General features: G+C 43.7%; 1 pseudogene; it reads left to right on the forward strand.

Moving 5' to 3' along the window:
• The first annotated feature begins 6,332 nt into the window (after window positions 1-6,332).
• LOC144675635 (uncharacterized) lies at window positions 6,333-7,136 on the forward strand (annotated as a pseudogene).
• The last annotated feature ends 2,695 nt before the right edge of the window (window positions 7,137-9,831 follow it).

Raw genomic sequence — 9,831 nt, forward strand, 5'->3', positions numbered from 1 at the left:
GCAGATAATCAAAAGATGTCAGAGACAAAAGGGTCAAAGAGGTGTTGAAGGTGGTGGTCTTTGTCTGAGAAAAGTGCTAATTAAGAATGCAAGACAGGATATTCAAAGTACAGCTCTAGTGGGGGTGGGGTGGAAAGACTAAAGGTTTTAGTTTTAGATTTAAAAATAATGGAAATAGGTGGGGAAAGAAGAATCTATATAAATTATTGAAAAAAAAGGCGGGTGGGGGGGGGAAAGAAACGGGGTGGGGATGGGGGGAGGGGGAGTTTAAGATCTAAAGTTGTTGAATTCAATATTCAGCCCAGAAGGCTGTAAAGTGCCTAGTCGGAAGATGAGGTGCTGTTCCTCCAGTTTGCGTTGGGCTTCACTGGAACAATGCAGCAAGCCAAGGACAGACATGTGGGCAAGAGAACAGGGTGGAGTGTTAAAATGGCAAGCGACAGGGAGGTTTGGGTCTTTCTTGCGGACAGACCGCAGGTGTTCCGCAAAACGGTCGCCCAGTTTGCGTTTGGTCTCTCCAATGTAGAGGAGACCGCATTGGGAGCAACGAATGCAGTAGACTAAGTTAGGGGAAATGCAAGTGAAATGCTGCTTCACTTGAAAGGAGTGTTTGGGCCCTTGGACGGTGAGGAGAGAGGAAGTGAAGGGGCAGGTGTTGCATCTTCTGCGTGGGCATGGGGAGGTGCCATAAGTGGGGGTTGAGGAGTAGGGGGTGATGGAGGAGTGGACCAGGGTGTCCCGGAGGGAACGATCCCTACGGAATGCTGTCAAGGGGGGTGAAGGGAAGATGTGTTTGGTGGTGGCATCATGCTGGAGTTGGCGGAAATGGCGGAGGATGATCCTTTGAATGCGGAGGCTGGTGGGGTGATAAGTGAGGACAAGGGGTCCCTATCATGTTTCTGGGAAGGAGGAGAAGGCGTGAGGGAGGATGCGCGGGATATGGGCCGGACACAGTTGAGGGCCCTGTCAACGACCGTGGATGGAAAACCTCGGTTAAGGAAGAAGGAGGACATGTCCGAGGAGCTGTTTTTGAAGGTAGCGTCATCAGAACAGATGCGACGGAGGCGAAGGAACTGAGAGAATGGGATGGAGTCTTTACAGGAAGCGGGGTGTGAGGAGCTGTAGTCGAGGTAGCTGTGGGAGTCGGTAGGCTTGTAATGGATATTGGTGGACAGTCTATCATCAGAAATTGAGACAGAGAGGTCAAGGAAGGGAAGAGAAGTGTCAGAGATGGACCATGTGAAGATGATGGAGGGGTGGAGATTGGAAGCAAAATTAATAAATTTTTCCAGGTCCCGACGAGAGCATGAAGCAGCACCGAAGTAATCATCGATGTACCGGAGAAAGAGTTGTGGGAGGGGGCCGGAGTAGGACTGGAACAAGGAATGTTCCACATACCCCATAAAGAGACAGGCAAGTTTCTGTGGGATTGATTGTCTCACAATGTGACAAACGTCTGGGTGGGGTGTTGAGAAATCCATGGAATCTGCTTTGGTCGCATCTGTCATTGAGTGTTCAGAGTGTGTCAGAGAGAGAGGACAGGAATTTTAAGCTCTCTGATAAGAAAAATTCTGAGGCTCTTGGGGACAGTAGTTAACTGAATAATCAGCTAATAGAACTCAGTAAATTGATCAGTTTAGCAGAGATGCTACTGGAAGATAGAGTTTAGGGAACTCATTTGTTCACTTTGCAGTTGAAGAAGCAAAGAGTTCAGAATGTGTTTTTTGGGTGTTTCAGGGAGAGATACAAGTTGGGTGATAAGCATCGAGTGAATGCTCAGGATTTCACCGGAAGAAAATTGTTTGCAACTGTGGCAGTCCGAAGCGAGAAGCTTTTGTGTCAATCTCGTGGTAACTCTTCCCTGTAAAGATATTGTTGGGGTAAAGGAATAGTGTGTGTCTGAAGTGTCTTCTTGTGTTGGTATTGAGATCTTTCCCATTATTTATCTGGCATAATATAGTTCATTTTTTCTTGTTTAATAAATAGTTTATTTCTTGCGTTAGAAATTCGTCAACAGACTCCTGTTGATGACTTTTCCTCCACGGTTTCTTCAAAGAAAATTAGGAACTGTCAAACCAGGATTCACTCTGGGATCTTATTGTCCAGTATGAACGTCAGCTGGGATCGTAACAGTAATCTGAAGAGAGAACAAAAGAGCTGTGAGAAATACCAAAAGAATTGGAGAAACAAAAATCATGTTTGGCTCATCTTTGATCTGAAAAGAAAAGTTATGTAAAGTTGATACAATTGTGCACATTTGAGAATGTTTGCTCCAACCTTTCCGCAAACAAGCAGAATAGTTAACCCTTTCCACTGTGACAATTTGAACTAAAGACTTTGCCTTTTAATGGTTTGGCTTTATCCCATTTGTTACCTTTTAAGACAAAGTACTTGAGAACGGGAGATATGGGAGAATTGTAAGTATTTCTATCTCTGATGTAAAAACACCATATTACGTGAATATTGAGTTGGACAGTTAAGTTCCTCCAGGGCTCATTAATGAGATAGAATGATAATTAATGGGATGGCCCACTTTGAGTAAAAGATAGAGAAAATCATATGAACAAATGGAAATTGGAAGAACTCATCCTGGGTATAGGTCAATAAAATAGCTCAATTTTGTATCCATGTACATTTAAGTGGAAGAAAGGAAAGTGTAAATGAGACTAATAAGTTGAAAGCCTTTTCTTGGAGATTTTAGTTTTCTTGCCTCTGAACTTTTCAAGGTAAATGCATTTAATTGTCTGGTCAGTACCTGAGGCATTGCACCCTGCAATGGGGAGATAAGTCAAGATCGTCAGACACCCTCCTGATCTTTTGGTAAGATTACCTGAAAGTCAAGAATGGCTTGTATCAGACGGCATGTGTAGCATGATATTGGGATACTGGTGTGAGTGTGTAGATGTGATTGGTTACATGTGAAGTAACTAACATGTTGAAATGCATGGTGAACCTGCTCTGAGGAATGAATCCCAGACATGCTCAGGAACTCAACAACACAACAGCATAAAGTGATTAATGTGGTTAGTAGGATGAGACATTTTATATTATCAATGCATTACACATACTCCATGGAGAAACAGACTTTAAAACAATCAGGATAGAAATAAACACATTAAATTCCACCTCTTACTGTTAATATTGTATGGTCCATTGTTACACTGGGTGATCAGCCCCCGTAGCAAATAGTGTGAAATACAGAACAACATACTTGGATAATAACTGCCTCTAATTTCCTCTTGGTATTACCGATGATGCTAAGTCCCCTAACGTTCATGGTCTGGTTGATGAAGAGAATTCAAAGACAGGTAACAAGGAGAAAGGATATAATGGAAATGTTTGCACTGACCAAGAGAAAAGCTTTGAAGCTACAAAAGGAAGAACATTCTTGAGCCTCAAGGTGGGGAATGTAGACAGAGGGAAGCCAGGTGAGGAAGATCTGAATAATTTTAATAACTCTATTAAACATTTCTCAATAGCAAAGGCACTTACACAAATTAAAACTAAGAATCTGCAATCAGAGCAGGTTCTAGGAGGTCCTGTTGAAGATAAGATTGGACATGAATAGACCAATGATCTGAAAGGACAGATAATGCATGTTCTTGACACTGAGCCAGGGTCAGGAGATGAACTCAATACAAAGACATTATTAGGTCTCTCATATGAGATTTTCAGGCAAACATTGTGTGAAGAGGAATAACATTATCTCACTGCCTATTCCAATGTGGAATTCACTCAGGGCAGGTACAACATGTATTAGAAACAGAGTAAAGGTCCCGCTACACTTTCCCATCAAATATTCCCAAGGTAGGTACAACACGTGTGAGAATTAGAGGCCGAACAAAGCTTCTTCCAAATCGTCTCGTTAAACATGTCCAGGGCGAGTACAGCCCAGCTTAGATACAGAGAACTCCCACAACATGCCACATCAAACAGTGCCACAGAGCAGGTACAGCACGGTTTCGATAGAGAGTTAAACGCCCTCGACACTGTCCCATCAAACTCTCCCAGCCTAAGTAAAAACATTACTCTCCTGCAATCTCACAACTACGAATTGGCTGGGATGTTGCAATATGAAGAAGCCCCACATATTTGTAAGGTGGGAGAGGCTGTGTCCAGCAGATCCCTTCCTTCCGGGAGAGGTGGGGCCTTCCCCCACCTGTACGTTACGGCCCTTCTGATGAAGATTGGCCATATTCACCCACATGGAACATTCTGGGTAGAATGCTTCACCATTTATATGTTACAGAATGGAGGGGAAGGTCATGCATCATAATCATAGAAAAATAGAATAGTATAAAAGAGTGAACATTTCCCACGAGTGCTGGGCAAAATGAATATGTTAATTGGAAACAATTATTGTTAGTTGAATTTCAATACTTTAGTTTATAAATTGAATCCTGTTTCTTTAACTGTACTTCCCAAATTAGATTCACAGCAGCAATTTTTTTTCCCTCTGAGCCCCTGAACTCTGACAGTGTTGGTGAGTGGTGATTGATTCACAAGTGGACTGGATCTCTGAAGGTCAATCATTTCCCTCTTTCCATGTCAATATCTGTTAAAGATATGGAGTTTGATTTCCCCCTCATTTTTAACCTATTTCCAATATTTAGATGGACAATGTTTCACTTTTTCTCTCTTTCAGTAGTTAAGGTAACATTCTTGGTCTTCAGAATGGAGTAAAAATTTCGATGCCTTCAACCTTTAAAATTACCATTGTTTTGTGTAAATCCCTCCACAGCTCAGGATCCACGCAATCACCTTGTACACAAACTAGTTCTAGCTGGATTCCCTGACCCTGGAGCATTAAAAGATCCGTGGATGGAAAAACTGCTGGCTTATGCACATAAGATGGAAGGAGAGTTTTACTCGGGTTTCTGTATAACTTGGATCCGATTTTCATTGATTTCCACACCACCGCGCTCAAAAATCCACGTCATATCAAAATAAATCTCTATACACTGGTTAGGACTTTCCGTGGCGGGCACATTACCCAGCATCCCTCGCAATGGTGAATGCCTCCTATCCCCACTACAGGAGAGCAGTGCGCACGCGCATTTCTACCCATCGTTTGGAGCATGCGCAATGATGGCTCTGGAGAGCCGCTTGTCTGTCGTATCACCAAAATGGATGCGGAATCGAAGGGGAGGGTTTCTAAACACCTGCAGAAGGCCTCATGCCCCGAAAACAAACCTGCAGCTTCGGGTCTCTTCCCACGAAACGGCCTGTTGGTTCAGCAGGGAGCAGAATGCTCGCGTCTTGGTGACGTAACCGAATGGGCGGACTTTCACGGCCTCTGTTCCCATCCGGGTCCTAGTGTCCGTTCTTTTCATGAGTGCCCAGGTGATGTTTGCAACCTCGAGGAGTCCATGGGCCATGCATACATTCGTTGTGAGAGTTTGCAGCCCCTGTATCGTTACCTGAAGGGGCTGCTCCTCAGTGTTTGATTACAATCTTTGCCTGTCCAATGTGGAGGGGCTAGGTAAGTTAGAGGATCTTCTCCTGAACCTGGTCTTGGTTAAAACAACAATTTGTAGATTGAAGATGGACGGGGGATATGGTGGGCGTGGGGGGGGGGGGGGGGGGGGGTGGCGACAGTGGCATGGCTTCACACCAGCTGCCAGCCTCTTTCGCAGTCTCGCCTGTGCCCCAGTAACTCTGGAGAGGGAGCATGTGGTGTCCACCTTCATCAGCTGGTGGGGACATCAGGGTACAGAGTGATAGACAGGGTATAGACACGGTGAACAAGATTCTGGTTTAGATAGAAATGTTCTCTGAATTCTTGTTAGGGGTTTGTTGCTGATTGTCACTTCTTTTACCTTGATGGAACCCATCTTTGTAGAAACAAGAGAAGAAAGAGTTTTCTGTAGGAACTAGAATTGCCTATTCTGAATTTCAATCCTGGGCTGATAGTGATACTGACACTGTCAACTTCTTTTCCAGGGATTAGAAGGAGGTAATTTGCAAAAAATTCTACAGATCTGACAAAGTCACTCGATTCATCAGGACCTGAATATCATTGGCAGTTGAACGTGGAAGGAGAATTTTTTGTATGTTCTGCCTGTGGCTGGAAAAACACCAGCACATACATACCGGAGTGAGGGTGTTCCAGTGCCCTGACTGTCGAAAGAGCTTTAACCAGTTACACAGCCTGAAAATACATTGCACCATTCACAGTGCGGAGAAACCATACACGTGTTCTGTGTGAACGAGACTTCAACTAATCATCCAACCTGGAGAGACACAAGGACATTGACACCACGGAGAAACCATGGAAATGTGGAGACTGTGGGAAGGGATTCACATCACCAACTGCGTTGGAAATTCATTGACACAATCACACTGGGTAAAGGCCGTTCATCTGTTCAGATTGTGGGAAGGGATTCACTCGACTAACCCACCTCACTGCACACCAACTCGTTCACTCTGACACGAGACCTTTTAAATGTTCTGACTGTGAGAAGAGCTTTAAAAGAAAACAAAACCTGCTGACTAACCAGCGAGTTCACGGAGAGGCCGTATACTTGTGCTATGTGTGGGAAGGGATTCACTCAGTTATCCAGCCTTCAGTTACACCAGCGAGTTCACACTGGGGAGAAACCATTCACATGCCCTAAGTGTGGGATGGCATTCACTCAGTTATGCAAACTGTTGGATCATCAGAGAGTTAACAGTGGGGAGAGGCTGTTCACTTGCTCTGTGTGTGGGAAGGGGTTCACTCAGTTACCCACCTTGTTGAGACACCAGCACATTCACACTGGGGTGAGACCGTTCACCTGCACTGATTGTGGAAAGGAATTCATCTCACTTCACACCAACGTGTTCACTCTGACATGAGACCTTTTAAATGTTCCGACTGTGATAAGAGCTTTAAAGGCAAAATGGACCTGCTGACTCACCAGCGCAGTCACATTGGAGAGAGGCCGTTCACTTGCTCTGTGTGTGGGAAGGGATTCATTCAGCATTCCCTCTGACTGAAACACCAGCGCATTCACACCAGGGAGAGATCATTCACCTGCCCCATCTGTGGGAAGGGATTCTCTCGTTCATCCACCCTGCAGACACACCAGCGAGTTCACAAGTTGCAGGGCTTGGATTCTGCTGTTATTGTTGCTGTTAATCACATCCAGGACTGAACCGTTTCATTTTGAAAGTTAGAGTTTGTTTCTGTTGGTGTTAGTAATCCTTGTAACTGGGCTGGAGTTTAATATTCTGGGTATAGGTTAAATAAATCAGCTTTGTGTCAAACACAGTGTCCCAGTCCTTCATTTCTCTAAGATAAGAGGAGACTGATTGGTGTCCTGTTACCAACTGTTGTATTTTTGGGCATTTTCTCCTTTGTTAATGGAGACTTGTATTTATATAGCACCTTTCACAACTTCAGGACGTCCATAAGTGCTTTACAACCAATTAAGTTTTTTGAAGTGTAGTCACTGTTGTAATGTATGAAATGTTGTCACCAAATTGTGCACAGCAAGATCTCACTAATAGAAATGTGATTGTGATCAGATAACCTGTTCAGTGATGTTTGTTGAGGATAAAAATGAAGCAGTACAGCAGGGAGAACTCCCTTGCTCTTTGGAAGAACATCCTGGGAACTTTTACACCCAAATGAGAGGACAGATGGGGCCATAGACTGACAGTGCTCCCTCAGTACTGCATCAAAATATCAACCTGGATTTTAAACTCATGTTTCTAGATGTGGATTTCAACCCACAGCCTCCTGACTGAGAGATACGAATGCAAACACTGAACCACAAATAACACCTCATCATTACTCCAGATTATTTCAGTTCTCGTACCTTCAGTTACTCTCATGGTCAAGTGTAAGATTTTAGTCCAGGAGTTACAGATTACCCAAAAAGGGGTTTGAAGTCGTAGGTGTTTTGAAGCATTTTATTAAGAAGCAACAGTTTAGATACGATACATCAGTTAAAAAGGCAGAAAGGACATACAGCCCATCACAGGTGAGAACGGTTTACTGGTCCCTGATTGGACAAATGGATAGGGAGAAGCAAGAGTATGTTAATCTCTGTGGCTGGAGGTGACAGTCTCCTCGGAATGGTTTACTGGTCCTGGATCAGGGGGATGCTGATCTCCTTGGCTGGAGTTGGCAGTCCCCTCGGAATGATTTACTGGTTCTGGATCAGGGGGAGGCTGATCTCCATGGCTGGAGGTGACAGTCTCTCCCTTTCTCGGTTTCTTTAAGCCAAAGTGTTCAGCTGAAGCCAGCATAGATCACTGGGAAGTTCTTTCTTCTCTAAACTGATTTTCCTCTTGAAAGGCTGTTTGTATACATTATTTCTGGGGGTCTTTTGTCAATCGCTTATTCAATTATCAAGGGATAGATTTTCAGGTTAATCCCTCCTATTTCCATTGGAAATCCTTGAAGTCATTTAGTGGCTCATCACTTTCTAGGGCATCCTGTTAACCTTTACTTAGACAGTTGGTTTACATTTGGGTCATGAGATTCCTCCCCCATCACCCTCCACTGACCCGATCAAGTGTGTCTTGTTTCAGGGTGTGTGCTGGAGACATGTCCTTGGCAGAGATAACAGGCTTACACTGTCCTGTGTTTGTCAACCCAGGAAGCTTTCTTCATAAGTGAGAGAGAGAGAGAGAGATTCCTACAATCAGTAAATTTCTTTAAAAATTACATGGTTATTGGACAATTATTTCTTCCAGATCTCCCCACCTTGAGAAGGAAATATCCTTACTGACTTTTCACAAACCAATTTCTGGCTAACCCAGTTATTTCTAAGCTAAGAGCTTGTTTTCATAATTTCATGATTACATACCATCAATAACATACTCAAGCTACTAGAATTATCAGAATCAGCAACACAAACCCTTGAGCTGCCAAGAATAAATGTAAAAACTATATCCAGTAAACGTGATAGCTATCAATTTCGATTCATCCTCCCCACCTGCAGAAAATCTCACACAATTCTAAATTATTGGCATGTCGTAAATACATATGGTTCAAACAAAAGTTCCGGCGCAGAATTTAAAGATTTTCCAGCTCATTCTTCACCTGCATTCACCTTGTGGATATTTTCCAACTGATTCTGGACTTTCTTCAATTTAATTTGGCCTTTCTGAAACTCTTTAGAAAGTCTATAGAGATATATTCGTAATTCTCATCATACCCTTCTACAATCACCAGGATATCTCTCACCCCTGGCGTGTCCATGTTCTCTGTCAGCCTATCTGTCCATCGTTCCCTGTAATATGTTAATGTCATTATATACTCCTGGCTTCACTTAGGAATTTCCCCATTCACATTTAACTAAGACTGTTACTTCTCAAGCCTATGACCTCGACCACTGTGATCCTGCTCCTAACACTCCTTGTAAGATTTAGGTCTGGGAGTCACAGATTACCTGAAAAAGGGGGCCGAGCTCAGAAGTGATTTGAAAGCAGTTTATTGAGAAGCAACAGTTTAGATATGATCAAAGAGCTAAATAGACAGGAAAACAGATGACCGGTGACAGGTCAGAATGGTTGACCAGTCCCGGAGGACAAACGGACGCATGATGTCTCAGAGTGAGTGCTGGTCTCTGTAGCTGGTGGCTGCAATCTCCTCTGAACGGTTTACTGGTGTGAGCCAGAGTGTGGGTGCTGGGCTGAAGCCAGTACGAGTCACTTTGAAATCGTTTTGCTCTCGTGAGCCTGTTTTAACCTTCAGACAGACAGTTGGTTTAAATATGGGTCATGAGATTCAATCACATCAGGGTTAGAAATGTCTTGTTTCAGGAAATGTGCTTGAGACGTCCTTGGCAGAGATAACAGGCCTGTCCTGTGTTTGTCATCCAGTAAGCTGCTATGGAA

This window comes from Cetorhinus maximus, unplaced genomic scaffold (assembly GCF_964194155.1).
Source record: "Cetorhinus maximus unplaced genomic scaffold, sCetMax3.hap1.1 HAP1_SCAFFOLD_1067, whole genome shotgun sequence".
Classification (NCBI taxonomy): Eukaryota; Metazoa; Chordata; class Chondrichthyes; order Lamniformes; family Cetorhinidae; genus Cetorhinus; species Cetorhinus maximus.